We start from the raw sequence: 19,566 nt of genomic DNA, 5'->3' as shown, positions 1-19,566 counted from the left end.
AAACCATTCGGTTTTTCCGTCGGTTTTTTTTATTCTGTTTTTTTCGTTAGATCGATTTTTCTTCCCGCTTGGATTAATTAGCGAGCGTTCACTCGTTCTTTCGTTTTAACGAACGCGTTCATCGTTTAGATCCAGATAACGAACGTTCGTTCGTTAATCTGTTCATCGTTTTTCTTTTTCTCAGATTTATTCCGCGATTTTTCTGATCGCGATTTCTGATCCGATTTTTGTTTTAGTATAACTTTTCGCTTGTTTATCGGAATCAGGTGATTCAAGCACCTAGAGTTTCGTCTCGAAACCCTCTTTCCGAATAATCTACTCCAACCAGTTTTTGCTTCTGTAAAATTTGACTTAGGTCCAGATTAGTAAACGAAGCTTGTTTCTTTCGCCGTTTGAGTTTTGTTTCTTCGTTCGATTTGATTCTTTTTGCAAACCGGAGTTCTTAAGTTGAACTTTCTGGTTAGACCTCTTATTTGAGTTTTACCCGTGCATTAGATGAGTACTTATTGTGTGCTTGTTTGTATGTTTGCTTGCGATAGAGTACCCGGACTTCGTCCTTGCTACTTCGAATCCCTAGGTTACGCGGATCGTCAGCAAGGCAAGTAACACTTTGATCATACCTCTTTACTACCCAGTTTTTATGCATTAGATCAATCCTCAAACATTGCATGATTAGGATCTAATTAAATTGTGGGTTTTGGGAAGTAGATTGAGGTAGTACCTATTACCTGTTTTATTATCAAACCCTTGGGAGTTACTTCTACGTTTGCTTATTTTGCCATGCTATGCAAGTAGACGTGGATTGGGTGAGTGATTTTCCATGACAGATGTGAGATTGTTAATTAATGGTTTATTTAAGGTGGCAACATTAATACACATCTGGGTGGATTGAGGTACCTTGTTATTCCAGGATTGCCTGTCTAGGCACCTGGGTAGACCAGGATTGCCTATTTTTTTTATGGACCGCCACCCAGGCTCAAAGGGATCATAAGATTATTCATGCTAGAAACTTCCGTGTGCAGCCACATGCTATTATGGGCTCTAGCATAGTTGACTAAGTCGTGCGAACTCTTACAGTGGTAGACTAGAAGATGTAGGGGAAAGTAGGTGTACCGGTCTACCCATCGTAAGGTGCTAGCGCTTCTGAATGACTATGTCTCGGTCATTCGTTTCTCAAACACCATGTAGTGCGAGAAAACCAATGGAGGAGATCGAGTCATGTGGGGAAAAGTGCGCAACCTCTGCAGAGTGTATAAACTAATCATGATTAGTCGTGTCCCCGGTTATGGACATCTTGAGTATCTAGTACCTGGATTATCGTGTGAATCTCATCATGTTACTTTAATTAATATTGTTGGGTTTGTTTAATGATGATGCTTAATTGGGATTGAGGATGCTGTCTACCATTCTCAATGTTTAACAACCACCATGATAGTTAAATAATTTATTCCTTTGTAGTAGGGAAAAACTGGCTTTACGCAAAAACTGTAACCATAGAGCTATCCACCAAGCCATATATGCATGTAGTATAGTTTTACTCTTTCATTTTTCTCTATGTGTTACTTTGCCAGCATATTCCATGTGCTGACCCGTTTTCGGGCTGCAACGTTCATGTTGCAGACTTTTCAGACGACGAGTAAGATGCTTTAGGATCGTGGTTATATACTTAGTGATGCCATTGGAGTTGATGGACTCACTTATCTTCCAAGCCTTCCGCTGTTATCGTTATTAGATGGCCTTAAGCCATATTTATTGTAATAAGTTTCTCTTTGGAGACATTCGATGTAATAAGTGTGTGATTGCTACCTGTTATAAATCCTTCAAGTACTGTGCGTGTCAGCATTACTGATCCAGGGATGACACTGATGCACAGAGATCGGACTGTTTGAGGTATGGTCGCTACAAGATGGTATCAGAGCACACGCTGACTGTAGGACACGACCACTAAGCAAAGACCATAGATCACTACTCTCTCTTCTCATTCTAACTCCTCATCTCTTCTATTCTTCTAGGATGGCGGATGCAAGGAACAAGTTCATGCAACCGGATGAAGATACACCCTTTGGACGACACCTGAAGGAAGTAACCAAGTACCTGAAGATCGGAGTACCAAGCTTCACCGGAACCTACAACGCCACCTTACCTGAAGAGGAGCGCTGGATGATTCAAGTTCAAGTTCCAGGAAGGACGTTCATGCCAGTAACTGAGCCTAAAGAGTTTTCCTTTGATGCACCAACCTGGAGTTTAGGGAAGAGCATGGCAGCTTACATCACCATGGGACGCATTGGAGAAGTTTATCACAAGGAGCTTAAGGATACTACCTACCAGATTTGTGGGCGCCGAGATGAGCAATGGGAGATAGTTAACACCAGGAAAGACAGATCAGTTGCAGCTTTCATCCAGGAGTTAAACCAGCACATTCAACGCCAGGAGAACCAGATGTGTGCACGCATGATGGATCTGAATAAAGCCATGACCAAGATCACGGAACTGGAGGAAGAACTCAAGTCTACACGCGATGGATATGAGGAGGAAATATCAACTCTAGTCGACAAGAATGATGATCTGAAGAAGAAGCTAAGAGTGTTCATGGGATTTCCAGCAACTGGAGAAGATGAAGATCGCACTTGCCCCGAGAATTACATCATCATCGACGATACCGACTCGGACCCGGATGATAGTGATGATGACTATGTTGATGAAGCTGGAGCAGATATCATGGAGTCTTCATCAAAGCAGCTTTTCTAGTAGACCACCATAAAGTAGTAGAATTTCCCTCCATGTATCTATTATAGTCTGAGCACTTTGTAACGATAGATAGACCGTTGTATGCCCTTGCTTGTTTGAATGAAGTGTTTTGATTGCAATTTGCCTCATGTGCATATGGGTAGTGTTTTCCCTCTAGACCTCATTCTATTCTGTATTCTCGTCTTTTCTAAACCCTCAGATGCCTCCGAGACGTGACAATGGATTTGCTTTCCCACCGGAGCTCACCTAGTCGATCCAGCAGCAGAATGCATTGATGCAGATACTAGTCCAGAATCAGAATCAGGGGAACAACAACAACAACAATCCACCACCACCACCTATTGATCACTTAACCCGTTTTCTTAGACTGAATCCGCCGGTGTTCTCCAGTAGCACCGAGCCGATTGTTGCAGATGATTGGCTTTGCAAGACAGCCAGGGAGTTGATCACTGCATGATGCACAGATGCGGAGAAGGTGCGATTTGCCGCACATCAGCTTGAGGGACCCGCAACATCATGGTGGGAGAATTTCACAGCCACTTATCCAGCAGACACTGTCACATGGGATCAGTTTCAGCAGGCTTTTCATACTGCCCATATTTCAGCAGGAGCTATGGCCATGAAGAAGCATGAGTTTCGCAACTTGTGCCAGGGAGGAAGATCAGTTGGCCAGTATGTGGATGATTTCAATAAGCTAGCACGTTATGCCCCAGATGACGTCGCTACGGATGCAGTTAAGCAAGAGAAGTTTCTGGAAGGGCTGAATGATGAGCTGAGCATGTAGTTGATGGTAGCAAGTTTCAACAACTACCAGGAGTTGGTAGATCGTGCTCTCATGATTGAAGGGAAGCAGCAGCAGATTGAAAACCGGAAGAGGAAGTATGGACAAGGGAAGTACAATTCTGGAGCTCAGTAGAAGCCCCGTTTTACTCCAAAGTCAGGAGGACAGTTTCAGCATACCCATGGAGGAGGTAGCTTGCACAATCACAATGGTCCCAAGTATGGTACCGGGAATGGAGGAAGTAGTAGCCAGAACCGTACCAACCCCTCAACACCAGCCAAGAAAGATCTGAGTCAAGTCACTTGTTTTAAGTGCCAGAAGACCAGACATTACGCCAATGAATGTCCTGAAGGCCAGACTGGAAATGGCAATGGAAGCTCCGGGAAGAAGCCGAACCCTTTCAATAGAGGACAAGTGAAACACGTTAGCGTGGAGGAGGTTGAAGCTCAGCCAGATGCAGTAATAGGTAAGTTTGTGGTTAAGTCATTTACTGCACTCATTCTTTTTGATACTGGTGCATCACATTCATACATATCAAGGGGATTTGTGGATAAGTATAGACTGCCCACTAGGGTTCTAAAAACACCCATGCTAGTAACCTCACAACGAGCAGAGTATATGGCCAGTCGAGGATGTTTTCAAGTTCCGTTGGGTATAGGCAAGCATGTTTTCCCCTCGGATTTAATCATTTTGGAATCCCAAGGTTTGGATGTGATTCTGGGTATGGATTGGCTATCAATGTATGGAGGAAACATTCATTGCGCGAGTAAGTCGATTCTGCTTACTACCCTAGAAGGGAAAAAGATAAGGTATGTATCAAGGCATGAGCCGAGGAGGATGCACGTAAATTCCTTATCAGGAGTTGTGCAGGAGGAAGTACTAGTAGTGAAGGATTTTCCGGATGTATTTCCAGAGGAGTTGCCAGGCATGCCACCAGACAGAGACATTGAGTTTTTAATCGAGCTTTTGCCAGGCACAAGGCCAATATCCAAGAGACCATACAGGATGCCCGCAAAAGATTTGAGGAGATTAAAAGTCAGATTAAGAGTTACTGGATAAAGGATACATTCGCCCAAGTTCTTCACCTTGGGGATCACCAGTACTTCTAGTGGAGAAGAAGGACGGATCGTCAAGGATGGTTGTTGATTATCGAGGATTAAATGCGGTAACCATCAAGAATAAGTACCCACTGCCAATGATCAATGACCTGTTTGACCGACTACAAGGAGCAAAGGTGTTTTCCAAGATCGATTTGCGATCAAGATACCATCAGTTGAAGATTCGAGAACAGGATATACCCAAGACAGCTTTTACCACTAGGTATGGGCTGTACGAGTATACCGTTATGTTATTTGGTCTGACTAACGCACCTGCATATTTCATGAACATGATGAACAAAGTATTTATGGAGTTTCTGGATAAGTTCGTCATGGTGTTCATTGATTAACATCTTGGTCTACTCGAAGAACGAACAGGAGCATAAGGAGCACTTGCGTTTGGTATTGGAGAAGCTCAGAGAACACCAGTTATATGCCAAGTTTAGCAAATGTGAGTTCTGGTTGAAGGAAGTTGGATTCCTCTGACATGTTATATCCGGAGAGGGTATAGTAGTAGACCCCACCAAGGTTGTCACTGTGACTAATTGGGAAGCACCAACGATAGTTGGGGAGATCAGAAGTTTTCTTGGACTGGCAGGATACTACCGGAGATTCATTGAGAATTTTTCAAGGATTGCAAAGCCCATGACGGAGTTGTTGAAGAAGGATACCAAGTTCAATTGGACTGAGGAATGTGAGGCCAGTTTCTAGGAATTGAAGAAACGTCTAGTTACCTCACCAGTGTTGATTCTGCCAGATCAGACTAAGGATTATGAGGTGTATTGCAATGCTTCACATCGAGGACTTGGAGCAGTACTTATGCAGGAAGGAGGAGTTGTTTCGTATGCGTCACGACAGCTTAAACCTCATGAGTTGAATTATGCCACACATGATTTGGAGCTAGCAGCCGTAGTGCATGCATTGAAGACGTGGAGACATTTTCTTATCGGAAATCATTGTGAGGTGTACACGTATCACAAGAGTTTGAAGTACATCTTCATGCAAAAAGAGATAAACCTCGGGCAAAGGAGATGGTTGGAACTCATCAAGGATTATGATATGAGATTGCAGTATCACCCCGGAAAGATTAACGTAGTAGCCGACGCGTTGAGCCGTAAGAGCCATGTTAATACACTCATGACCGCAGGACTACCAAAGGAGTTAGCCGAGGACTTTTGCGAGCTATGTTTGGAGATAGTTCCGAGAGGCTATGTAGCAACATTGGAAATTCAGTTGACTTTGATGGATAAGATCAGAGAAGCTCAAAAGACCGATAAGGAGATTGCAGAGATAAAGGAGAGGTTGAACAAGGGAAAAGCCAAGGGATTTCGAGAGGATGAGCACGATACCCTCTGGTTTGAGGACCGTGTTTATGTACCCAATGACCCTGAGATCAGGAAGTTGATTTTGCAAGAGGCCCATGATTCGCCGTATTCAATTCACCCAGGGAATACCAAGATGTACTTGGATTTGAAGGCGACTTTCTGGTGGACCGGAATGAAGAAGGACATTGCCGAGTATGTAGCAGTTTGTGATGTATGCCAGAGGGTAAAGGTAGAGCATCAGAAGCCAGCAGGATTGTTGCAACCATTGCCAATACCCAAATGGAAGTGGGATAAGCTAGGAATGGATTTTATTACGGGATTGCCCAAGACTCGTTCAGGCTATGACTCGATTTGGGTGGTAGTCGATCGTTTGACGAAGGTAGCTCATTTCATCCCAGTGAAGACTACTTACACCAGTGCCAAATTGGCCAAGATTTACATGACCAGGATCATATGTCTGCATGGAGTTCCAAGGAGCATTGTATCAGATAGAGGAACCCAATTCACCTCAAGGTTCTGGAATCAGTTGCACGAAACCTTGGGTACCAGGCTAGAGTTCAATACCGCTTTTCATCCGCAGACAGATGGACAGACCGAAAGAGTCAATCAGATTTTAGAGGACATGTTGAGAGCTTGTGCGCTAGATTATGGATCTAGTTGGGATGATAATTTGCCGTATGCAGAGTTCTCTTACAACAACAGTTATCAATCCAGTTTGAAGATGGCCCCTTTCGAAGCCTTATACGGAAGGAGGTGCAGAACCCTGTTGTCTTGGGACGAAGTTGGAGACCGTCAGTTGTTTGGACCAGATTTGATTAAGGAGTCTGAACGGAGAGTGAAGTCGATTCGCGACAGGCTCAAGGTAGCCCAGTCCAGGCAGAAAGGCTATGCTAATGCAAAACGCAAGGAGACAGTTTACGAAGTTGGGGATCGAGTTTACCTTCGGGTATCTCCACTTCGAGGAGTTAAGCATTTTGGTGTTAAAGGAAAGTTAGCGCCGCGTTTTGTGGGACCATACAAAGTTTTGGAACGTATGGGCGAGGTTTCCTACAAGTTGGAATTACCTGAGGGATTGTCAGGAGTTCGCGACGTGTTTCACGTCTCCCAGATGAAGAGGTGCCACGCAGAGATGGCTGATATACCGCTAAGAGATACCGTGCCGCTAGAGGCGATTCAGTTGGACAGTGATTTGACCTATGAGGAGAAACCAGTCAAGATTCTTGAGTATGCCAGCCGAGTCACCCGCAGCAAAGTTATCAAGTTTTGCAAAGTTCAGTGGAGCCACCACACCGAGGATGAAGCCACCTGGGAGCGAGAGGAAGATTTGCTGAAAGACCACCCTCACCTATTCTCTAGCCAACCCGAATCTCGAGGGCGAGATTCATCTTAAGGGGGGTAGGTTTGTAACATCCCAAATTTTCAATTTGGAATGTTATACAAATAGATCATTATTGCATATCATATTTAATGCATTTTGTTTCGGTCCTAGAAATTCTACGCAACTCAAGGACCCACGGAGAGAGTTGGGAATTTCGATATTTTCATATTTGAGTTTTCTCAAATTTTGGAAGTAGGATCATTTGATTTTATTTATTTTATATTCAATTATTTCAATTATATAAATATGAGAGAGGGAATAAAATTACTTTCCCAAAATAAATAAATATTGAGGATTTAATAAAAAAATCAAATAAGATTTTATTTTGGATTTTCTGGCTATTTTATTCGAATTTAGGAAAAATGTGTGTTTTCCAAAATTGCATTTAGGCCCAAATAAATGTCCATCTAAACCGGCTTGATTTTAGAAGCCGGAGAAAATTTATTTCGGGATTTTTGGAGTCCGTTTAGTATTTCTTTCGTTTGTTTTTCTGCGCGATATTTATTTTAAAAAAACTGGAACCGACTACGGGCCGTAACCGGCCAGGACTCCGCCTGGCCGGGTCTTTATATAGCGCGCCCTGGGCCCCGCCCCAGCCCAACCCGCCGCCGCCACCCCAACCCGCCGCCGCCGCCCAAACCCTAACCCTAGCGCCGCCCCGCCGCCGCCGCTGCTCGCTGCTGCCGTCGCCGCCGATCGCCGCCGCCACCGCCGACCCGCACCCCGAGGTTGACCTCGCCGCCGCCGTGTTTTTTTTAGAAAAACCGTTCGGTTTTTCCGTCGGTTTTTTTATTCCTTTTTTCGTTAGATCGGTTTTTCTTCTGGTTTGGATTAATTAGCGAGCGTTCACTCGTTCGTTCGTTTTAACGAACGCGTTCATCGTTTAGATCCAGATAATGAACGTTCGTTCGTTAATCTGTTCGTCGTTTTTCTTTTTCTCGGATTTATTCCGCGATTTTTCTGATCGTGATTTCTGATCCTATTTTTGTTTTAGTATAACTTTTCGCTCGTTTATCGGAATCAGGCGATTCAAGCGCCTAGAGTTTCGTCTCGAAACCCTCTTTCCGAATAATCTACTCAAACCAGTTTTTGCTTCTGTAAAATTTGACTTAGGTCCAGATTAGTAAACGAAGCTTGTTTCTTTCGCCGTTTGAGTTTTATTTCTTCGTTCGATTTGATTCTTTTTGCAAACCGGAGTTCTTAAGTTGAACTTTCTGGTTAGACCTCTTATTTGAGTTTTACCCGTGCATTAGATGAGTACTTATTGTGTGCTTGTTTGTATGTTTGCTTGCGATAGAGTACCCGGACTTCGTCCTTGCTACTTCGAATCCCTAGGTTACGCGGATCGTCAGCAAGGCAAGTAACACTTTGATCATACCTCTTTACTACCCAGTTTTTATGCATTAGATCAATCCTCAAACATTGCATGATTAGGATCTAATTAAATTGTGGGTTTTGGGAAGTAGATTGAGGTAGTACCTATTACCTGTTTTATTATCAAACCCTTGGGAGTTACTTCTACGTTTGCTTATTTTGCCATGCTATGCAAGTAGATGTGGATTGGGTGAGTGATTTTCCATGACAGATGTGAGATTGTTAATTAATGGTTTATTTAAGGTGGCAACATTAATACACATCTGGGTGGATTGAGGTTCCTGGTTATTCCAGGATTGCCTGTCTAGGCACCTGGGTAGACCAGGATTGCCTATTTTTTTATGGACCGCCACCCAGGCTCAAATGGATCATAAGATTATTCATGCTAGAAACTTCCGTGTGCATCCACATGCTATTATGGGCTCTAGCACAGTTGACTAAGTCGTGCGAACTCTTACAGTGGTAGACTAGAAGATGTAGGGGAAAGTAGGTGTACCAGTCTACCCATCGTAAGGTGCTAGCGCTTCTGAATGACTATGTCTCAGTCATTCGTTTCTCAAACACCATGTAGTGCGAGAAAACCAACGGAGGAGATCGAGTCATGTGGGGAAAAGTGCGCAACCTCTGCAGAGTGTATAAAATAATCATGATTAGCCGTGTCCCTGGTTATGGACATCTTGAGTATCTAGTACCTGGATTATCGTGTGAATCTCATCATGTTACTTTAATTAATATTGTTGGGTTTGTTTAATGATGATGCTTAATTGGGATTGAGGATGCTGTCAACCATTCTCAATGTTTAACAACCACCATGATAGTTAAATAATTTATTCCTTTGTAGTAGGGAAAAACTGGCTTTACGCAAAAATTGTAACCATAGAGCTATCCACCAAGCCATATATGCATGTAGTATAGTTTTACTCTTTCATTTTTCTCTATGTGTTACTTTGCCAGCATATTCCATGTGCTGACCCGTTTTCGGGCTGCAACGTTCATGTTGCAGACTTTTCAGACGACGAGTAAGATGCTTTAGGATCGTGGTTCTATACTTAGTGATGCCATTGGAGTTGATGGACTCACTTATCTTCCAAGCCTTCCGCTATTATCGTTATTAGATGGCCTTAAGCCATATTTATTGTAATAAGTTTCTCTTTGGAGACATTCGATGTAATAAGTGTGTGATTGCTACTTTGTTATAAATCCTTCAAGTATTGTGCGTGTCAGCATTACTGATCCAGGGATGACACTGATGCACAAAGATCGGACTGTTTGAGGTCTGGTCGCTACATCTCATATCTGAATTAAAATATATTGTCATGGATCATCCAACATGTTGAGCTTACCTTTCCCCCTCATGCTAGCCAAATTCCTTGCACCAAGTAGAGATACTACTTGTGCTTCCAAATATCCTTAAACCCAGTTGTGCCATGAGATTCCACCATATCTACCTATGGATTGAGTAAGATCCTTCAAGTAAGTTGTCATGTTGTATGCAATAAAAATTGCTCTCTAAATATGTATGACTTATTAGTGTGGAGAAAATAAGCTTTATACGATCTTGTGATATGGAAGCAATAAAAGCGACAGACTGCATAATAAAGGTCTGTATCACAAGTGGCAATATAAAGTGATGTTCTTTTTCATTAATATTTCGTGCATCCAACCATAAAGGCAAATGACAACCTATGCTTCCCTCCGCAAAGGGCCTATCTTTTACTTCTGTCTTATACCTTATGTAAGAGTCATGGTGATCTTCACCTTTCCTTTTTATATTTTATCCTTTGGCGAGCACCTCCTGTTGGAAAGATCCTGATATATATATATCCAATTGGATGTAAGTTAGCATGAACTATTGTTGTTGACATTACCCTTGAGGTAAAAGGTTGGGAGGCAACACTATAAGCCCCTATCTTTCTCTGTGTGTGATTAAAACTTCATACCTATAAGTATTGCGTGAGTGTTAGCAATTGTGAAAGACTAAATGATAGTTGAGTATGTGGACTTGCTGAAAAGCTCTTATATTGACTCTTTCTGATGTTATGATAAATTGCAATTGCTTCAATGACTCAGATCATAGTTTATTGGTTCTCAATGAAGTTTATGATTCATACTTGACATTGTGAATAGATTGTTACTTGAGCATAAGAAATCATATGACAAAATTTATATATGTTGTTATTATAAGAATGATCATGATGCCCTCATGTCCGTATTCTATTTTATCGACACCTCTATCTCTAAACATGTGGACATATTTTTCATTATCGGCTTCCGTTTGAGGACAAGCGAGGTCTAAGCTTGGGGGAGTTGATACGTCCATTTTGCATCATGCTTTTATATCAATATTTATTGCATTATGGGTTGTTATTACACGTTATGTCACAATACTTATGCCTATTCTCTCATATTTTACAAGGTTTACATAAAGAGGGAGAATGCTAGCAGCTGGGATTCTGGGCAGGAAAAGGAGCAAATATTAGAGACCTATTCTGCACAACTCCAAAAGTCCTGAAACTCCATGAAAGTCATTTTTGGAATTAATAAAAAATACTGAGTGGGAGAAATACCAGAGGGGGGCCACCCACCATCCATGGGGGTGGGGGCGCGCCCTACACCCCTGGGCGCGCCCCCCTGCCTCGTGGGTCACCTGGCAGCCCTCCGGTGCCCATCTTCTACTATATGAAATCTTTCAACCTGGAAAAAATCATAAGCAAGCTTTCGGGACGAAACACCGCCACCACGAGGCGGAACCTTGGCGGAACCAATCTAGGGCTCCAGCGGAGCTGTTCTGCCGGGGAAACTTCCCTCCGAGAGGGGGAAATCATCACCATCGATCCTCTCATCGGGAGGGGGTCAATCTCCATAAACATATCCACCAGCACCATCTCCTCTCAAACCCTAGTTCATCCCTTGTATCCAATCTTTGTCCCAAAACCTCAGATTGGTACATGCGGGTTGCTAGTAGTGTTGATTACTCCTTGTAGTTGATGCTAGTTGGTTTATTTGGTGGAAGATCATATGTTCAGATCCTATATGCACATTAATACCCCTCTGATTATGAACATGAATATGATTTGTGAGTAGTTACGTTTGTTCCTGAGGACATGGGAGAAGTCTTGTTATAAGTAGTCATGTGAATTTGGTATTCGTTCGATATTTTGATGAGATGTATGTTGTCTTTCCTCTAGTGATGTTATATGAACGTCGACTACATGACACTTCACCATTGTTTGGGCCCAGAGGAAGGCATTGGGAAGTAATAAGTAGATGATGGGTTGCTAGAATGACAGAAGTTTAAACCATAGTTTATGTGTTGCTTCGTAAGGGGCTAATTTGGATCCATATGTTTCATGCTATGGTTAGGTTTACCTTAATACTTCTTTTGTACTTGCGGATGCTTGCAATAGGGGTTAATCATAAGTGGGATGATTGTCCAAGAAAGGGCAGTACCCAAGCACCGGTCCACCCACATATCAAATTATCAAAGTAACGAACGCGAATCATATGAGCATGATGAAAACTAGCTTGACAATAATTCCCATGTGTCCTCGGGAGTGCTTTTCTCTATATAAGAACTTGTCCAGGCTTGTCCTTTGCTACAAAAAGGATTGGGCCATCTTGCTGCACCTTATTTACTTTCATTGCTTGTTACCCGTAACAAATTACCTTATCACAAAACTATTTGTTACCGATAATTTCAGTGCTTGCAGAGAATACCTTACTGAAAACCGCTTGTCATTTCCTTCTGCTCCTCGTTGGGTTCAACACTCTTACTTATCGAAAGGACTACGATAGATCCCATACACTTGTGGGTCATCAGGCATCCCCAAGCTTAGGGTGTTGACACTCCTTATTCTCCTCATATAGATATCTCACCCAAAACTTGAAAACTTCAATGACACAAAACTTAACGAAACTTCGTGAGATGGATTAGTATGATAAAGACAAATCATTCACTTTGCTGCTGTCAAGACAAGATTCATAATTGCCCTCACACAATTCCTATTGTACCCTATAATCACATGACAAGCACATTTAAGTCTAACCCACTTCCTATGCATAGGGATTTTGTGAGAAAGCAATTTATGGGAACAAGAATCAACTAGCATAGGAAGGCAAAACAAGCATACAACAACAACAACAACAAAGCCTTTAGTCCCAAACAAGTTGGGGTAGGCTAGAGGTGAAACCCATAAGATCTCACAACCAACTCATGGCTCTGGCACATGGATAGCAAGATTCCACGCACCCCTGTCCATAGCTAGCTCTTTGGTGATATTCCAATCCTTCAGGTCTCTCTTAACAGACTCCTCCCATGTCAAATTCGGTCTACCCCGCCCTCTCTTGACATTCTCCGCACACTTTAGCCATCCACTTTGCACTGGAGCTTCTGGAGGCCTACACTAAATATGCCCAAACCATCTCAGACGATGTTGGACAAGCTTCTCTTCAATTGGTGCTACCCCAACTCTATATCGTATATCATCATTCCGGACTCGATCCTTCCTCATGTGGCCACACATCCTTCTTGACATACGCATCTCCGCCACACCTAACTGTTGAACATGTCGCCTTTTAGTCGACCAACACTCAGTGCCATACAACATTGCGGGTCGAACCGCCGTCCTGTAGAACTTGCCTTTTAGCTTTTGTGGCACTCTCTTGTCACAGAGAATGCCAGAAGCTTGGCGCCACTTCATCCATCCGGCGTTGATTCGATGGTTCACATCTTCGTCAATACCCCCATCCTCCTGCAGCATTGACCCCAAATACCGAAAGGTGTCCTTCTGGGCTACCACCTGGCCATCAAGGCTAACCTCCTCCTCCTCACACCTAGTAGTAACAAAACCGCACATCATGTACTCGGTTTTAGTTCTACTAAGCCTAAACCCTTTCGATTCCAAGGTTTGCCTCCATAACTCTAATTTCCTATTTACCCCCGTCCGACTATCGTCAACTAGCACCACATCATCTGCAAAGAGCATACACCATGGGATATCTCCTTGTAGATCCCTTGTGACCTCATCCATCACCAATGCAAAAATATAAGGGCTCAAAGCTGACCCCTAATGCAGTCCTATCTTAATCGGGAAGTCATCAATGTCGACAAAGGCAAAACAAGCATAACTTCAAGATTTTCAACACATAGAGAGGAAAGTTCATATTATTGTAATACCTACAAGCATATGTTCCTCTCTCATAATAATTTTCAGTCACATCATGAATGAATTCAACAATATAACTATCACATAAAGCATTTTTTTCATGATCCACAAGCATAGAAATTTTACTACTCTCCACATAAGCAAATTTGTTCTCATGAATAGTAGTGGGAGCAAACTCAACAAAATAACTATCATGTGATTGAAAATAAAAATCATGATGACAAGTTTCATGGTTATCATTATTCAATATAGAATACACGCCATCACCATAATCATCATAGATAGAAACTTTGTTGTCATAATCAATTGAAACCTCTTCCAAAATAGTGGATTCATCATTAAATAAAGTCACGACCTCTTCAAATCCACTTTCATAATTATTACAATAAGATTTAACACCCTCCAAAATAGTGGGATCAAAATTACCTAGAGTTGACACTCTTCCAAACCCACTTTGATCATTGTAATCATCAAAAATAGGAGGCATGCAATCATCATACGAAGTTTGCAAATCAAAACTTGGGGGACTAAAAATACCATCTTCACCAAACATAGCATCCCCAAGCTTATGGCTTTGCATATCATTTGCATCACGGATATTCAAAGAAAGTATATTAACAACATTGCAATCATGCTCATTATTCAAAGATTTTATGGCAAACATTTTATTGAATTCTTCTTCTAACACTTTGGCACAATTCTTTGATCCATCATTTCAAGAAATACATTATAAAGATGAATTATATGTGGCAACCCTAGTTCCATTTTTTGTAATTTTCTTTTATAAACCAAACTAGTGATAAAACAAGAAACTAAAAGATTCAACTGCAAGATATAAAGATATACCTTCAAGCACTCACCTCCCCGGCAATGGCGCCATAAAAGGTCTTGATGTCTACTACGCAACCTTCTTCTTGTAGACTCGTGTTGGGCCTCCAAGCACAGAGTTTTGTAGGACAGTAGCAATTTTCCCTCAAGTGGATGACCTGAGGTTTATCAATCCGTGGGAGGCATAGGATGAAGATGTTATCTCTCAAACAACCTTGCAACCAAACAACAAAGAGTCTCTTGTGTCCCCCAACACACTCAATACAATGGTAAATTTTATAGGTGCACTAGTTTGGCGAAGAGATGGTGATACAAGTGTAATATGGATGGTAGATATAGGTTTTTGTAATCTGAAAATGTAAAAATAGCAAGGTAACTAGTAACAAAAGTGAGCAAAAATGGTATTGCAATGCTTGAAAACAAGGCCTAGGGTTCATACTTTCACTAGTGCAAAATCTCTCAACAATGATAACATAAATGGATCATATAACAATCCCTCAACATGCAACAAAGAATCACTCCAAAGTTTCTATCGGAGAACATAGGACAAAACTATGCATCAACCCCTATGCATAGATTACCCAAATGTCACCTCGGGAATCTACGAGTTGAGTGCCAAAACACACATCAAGTGAATCAATATAATACCCCTATTGTCACCACGGTTATCCATATGCCAGGCATACACCAAGTGTTCTCAAATCCAATATTCAAACCAACATAACAAAACCTCAAAGAGGAAGACTCAATTCATCACAAGAAGGTTGAGAGGAAAGAACACCATAAGATCCAAATATATTAACAAAGCTCGTGGTACATCAAGATCATGCCAAATCAAGAACACGAGAGAGAGAGAGAGAGAGAGAGAGATCAAGCACATAGCTATTGGTACATACCCTCAGCCCCGAGGGTGAACTACTCCCTCCTTGTCATGGAGACCGCCGGAAGATGGCCTCTGGTGATGATTGCCTCCTTCGGCAGGGTGCCAAAACAGGGTCCCTATTGGTTTTTCGTGGCTACAAAGGCTTTCAACGGCGAAACTTCTGATCTAGGGTTCTTTTCGGGGATTTGGTATTTATAGGAATTTTTTGCGTCAGTCTCACATCAAGGGGGTGCCTGAGGGGCCCACAAGCCGGGGCGCGCCCCCTAGGCATGTGGCCTCCTCAGTCACTTCCTGGCCCAGCTTCGGTGCTTCGGGGGTCTCTTTTGGTCCATAGAAAATCATCGTCAATTTTCAGCCCATTTTGAGAACTTTTATTTCTGCACAAAAAAATGACACCACGGTAGTTCTGCTAAAAACAGCGGTCGAGTTAGTTCTAATCATATCATACCAAAACCATATAAAATTATTGTAAACATGGCATGAATACTTCATAAATTATAGATACGTTGGAGACATATCATACCACCATTGAGCTGCGGGACCCTTCAGATAATATGCCGTGAAGGTGACATAGCTGGTAGGGGCTACATCAACACGCTCTAGCTCGAAGGTGACGTCACGGAGCCAGTCATCAGCATCAAGTGGCTGAGTTGAGTGCAAAGTCTTGCGGTGTCACTGGGGCTGGATGCTGATTCATATCAAGGCGCAGAAACTGAGCCAACATTCCTTCCATGAATTGGTGATTCGGCTCAAACTGATGTATCATTTCGACCATGAATTCAGGCGGGGTGGATTGTTGCCACCACGGCCACGACCAACGGGTCTAACCATCCTGCTAGAAGGTAACAGGGGCAGTTTAGCATTGAGCAATTGTAGAGACAATTATTAAATTATGAGGTAGCAAGCACAAAGAAAGAAGTGCGATAGGTACATCATAGTAGTCAATGAAGACATACAGATCCATTGCGCAGAGTTCTATAAAAATGGCAGCATGAGTTCGGAAACACATGCAGCTAGACCACTAGGTGGTGCGCAGGCAGGCGGTGGAGGGATACAACAACTAGACATTGCAAAGGCTACATCAACGTCGGAGAAAACGACTCGAGCGAGGAATATACAGGGGACAACTCATGTTGCCCTCGATAAAAGGATCCTACGGCCCATGAACACCGTGAAGCAGATCATGATTCCCAACTCAAGAAAGTCGTAATAGAAATCTCCAGGTGGATGTGATCACAAGATCCTAATGTTAGACTTAGCAAAATCAATTAACCCGAATAGAATAGAGATTAGAGTCCCAAGTATAGACGAGGAATAAAATACCCTAATACCACCCATTGGTGATGTGGGCCCGTAAGCCACACAACCATGTTAGTAAAACATGTTTTTCAAAGACTAGACTCAACTTCGGTCAAGGAGTTGGAAAGAGGATTTCCTATAGGCAGTCAGCTCTCATACCAACTTGTGACGCCCTAAATTCAATCGTACACTAATCATACACGCAAATGTGTACGATCAAGATCAGGGACTCACGGGAAGATATCACAACACAACTCTAGACACAAATAAAATAATACAAGCTTCATATTACAAGCCAGGGGCCTCGAGGGATCAAATACAGAAGCTCGAAGCACAAGAGTTGGCGGAGGCAACAATATCTGAGTACACACATAAGTTAGACAAGAATGCCTTAAGAAGGCAAGCACAAACACCATACATATCAAAAAGGCAAGGCCTCCTACCTGGGACCTCCTAACTACTCCTAGTCAACGGCGATCTCCATGTAGTAGTAGGCATCCTCGGGGTAGTAGCAGCCGTCGGCGGTGGTATTTGGCTCCTGGAATCCACCATCTGATCGAAGCAACCGGGTATAGGGGAAAAAGAGGTAGCAAAGCAACCATGAGTACTCATCCAAAGTACCCGCAGGACTGACATTAGATCTATACTAAGCTATATATGTGGACTGAACTGCAGATATGCCAGAATAGAAGGAAGGCCTAGCCTATCAAAGACTAGCATCTTCAAGCATCTTGCAGCATTCAGGAGAGTAAAGAATAACATTTTATAAGTAACAAACATGTTGTAGCATTAACGCCCAGAGATCCTTCCTCGACTCCCTTGAGAAAGCAATCCCGGAGCCATCATATCCATCACATATCTAAAGTATCCATTTCTAGCTGTAATAGACCGAGATACAACTCCGAGCGTCCATTACCGTGGACACGGCTATTGATGTCTACTATGCAACCTTCTTCTTGTAGACTCGTGTTGGGCCTCCAAGCGCAGAGTTTTGTAGGATAGTAGCAAATTTCCCTCAAGTGAATGACCTAAGTGAGGGAGTCCTGGACTAGGGGGTGTCCGGATATCCGAACTATCATCATCGGCCGGACTCCAAGACTATGAAGATACAAGATTGAAGACTTCGTCCTATGTCCGGATGGGACTTTCCTTGGCGTGGAAGGCAAGCTTGGCGATACGGATATGTAGATCTCCTACCATTGTAACCGACTCTGTGTAACCCTAGCCCTCTCCGGTGTCTATATAAACCGGATGGCTTTAGTCCATAGGACAAATAACAATCATACCATAGGCTAGCTTCTAGGGTTTAGCCTCCTTGATCTCGTGGTAGATCTACTCTTGTAATACCCACATCATCAATATCAATCAAGCAGGACATAGGGTTTTACCTCCATCAAGAGGGCCCGAACCTGGGTAAAACATCGTGTACCTTGTCTCCTATTACCATCCGCCTAGACGCACAGTACGGGACCCCCTACCCGAGATCCGCCGGTTTTGACACCGACATTGGTGCTTTCATTGAGAGTTCCTATGTGTCGTTGCAATCAGGAGGGATGCCTTTTCCCGTATTTAAAGATGGCGCCGTCGCCAAGGGAGCTTTGGCCACCGGTCAAACTATCCGGCTTGGTGGTTTTCTTATGACCGCCTATTCGGCCACCGCTCCGACAATGACCTCTCAGGTCATCAAAAGCGATCTTCACGTCAACTCGGAATTCGCCGAGCAGCTAGATCCAATGGAGCTCTCCTCCGTAAATGAGCTCTTGGATCGCATCGCCGCCCTGGGAGTCGATACAGACTACGATCAGATTGGGCTTAAAATCGATCTGAGAGAAATTAACTCTCCCTAGGCTACCCACCACGTTACTGTGGTAGAGGAACAACGTGGTGACTCTTCTTCTATGTTAAAGACCAGTTATGTCCGGATTCCCGATCCCTCCATGTCGGATTCCCGCGAAGGGACGGATGTCAATCAAGTGCTGAACCTAAAGTCAGGCGTCGGACCAGATTTGTTGGATAACATCCAGCAATCCAAGCTTCCAAATCCGGAAACTTCTCGGCCTTTGAGCCTCAGATTGGGCAGGATTCCGAATTTAATTCTGCCCGCCCACCCAAATATAAGCGATCTATCTCAAATACGGCAAGAGCCCGATGAAACAGTACATCATTACTGGGCCAGATTCCTCCTGGTTATGGACAGGATAAAGCACCGCCGTGAGGAAAGCGCAATCTCAATTTTCTGCAACAATTGCACGGACAAGGGAATCATGAACGCCATAAGTCGTCGCGAAGTTACACGCTTCGCCGACTTGGCAACCATAGTACAAAAATATTGTGCGATGGAGAGTGCCTGGAAAACCGAAACCAGGTTTTGAGACAATCCGGCCCTGAACATAACCCTAGTTCAAAATAAAAGGGTGCGTCATACTCAAGCACCTGGGTCAAAAACCAAAAAGCAAAAAAACCCTAAAGGGCACGGAACCGTACTGGAGGGATGGCTCAACGAACCCTGTAAAATCCATAGTACAGAGGGCGCCACTCCAACACATAGCCTTCGAGCATGTTGGATACTACGGCAGGTGGCCAAAAGTGGCGAAGGCTTTCTAGCCCCGGGTAACCAGCCCAACAGTACCAGTACGGTATTAACAGTCTTCGAGACTTCCGCATCAAATAATATGCAGAAATGAACAA

The sequence above is a fragment of the Triticum aestivum genome, chromosome 4B (assembly GCF_018294505.1).
Source record: "Triticum aestivum cultivar Chinese Spring chromosome 4B, IWGSC CS RefSeq v2.1, whole genome shotgun sequence".
In the NCBI taxonomy this organism is placed as follows: domain Eukaryota; kingdom Viridiplantae; phylum Streptophyta; class Magnoliopsida; order Poales; family Poaceae; genus Triticum; species Triticum aestivum.
Note: the sequence above shows the minus strand (reverse complement) of the source record.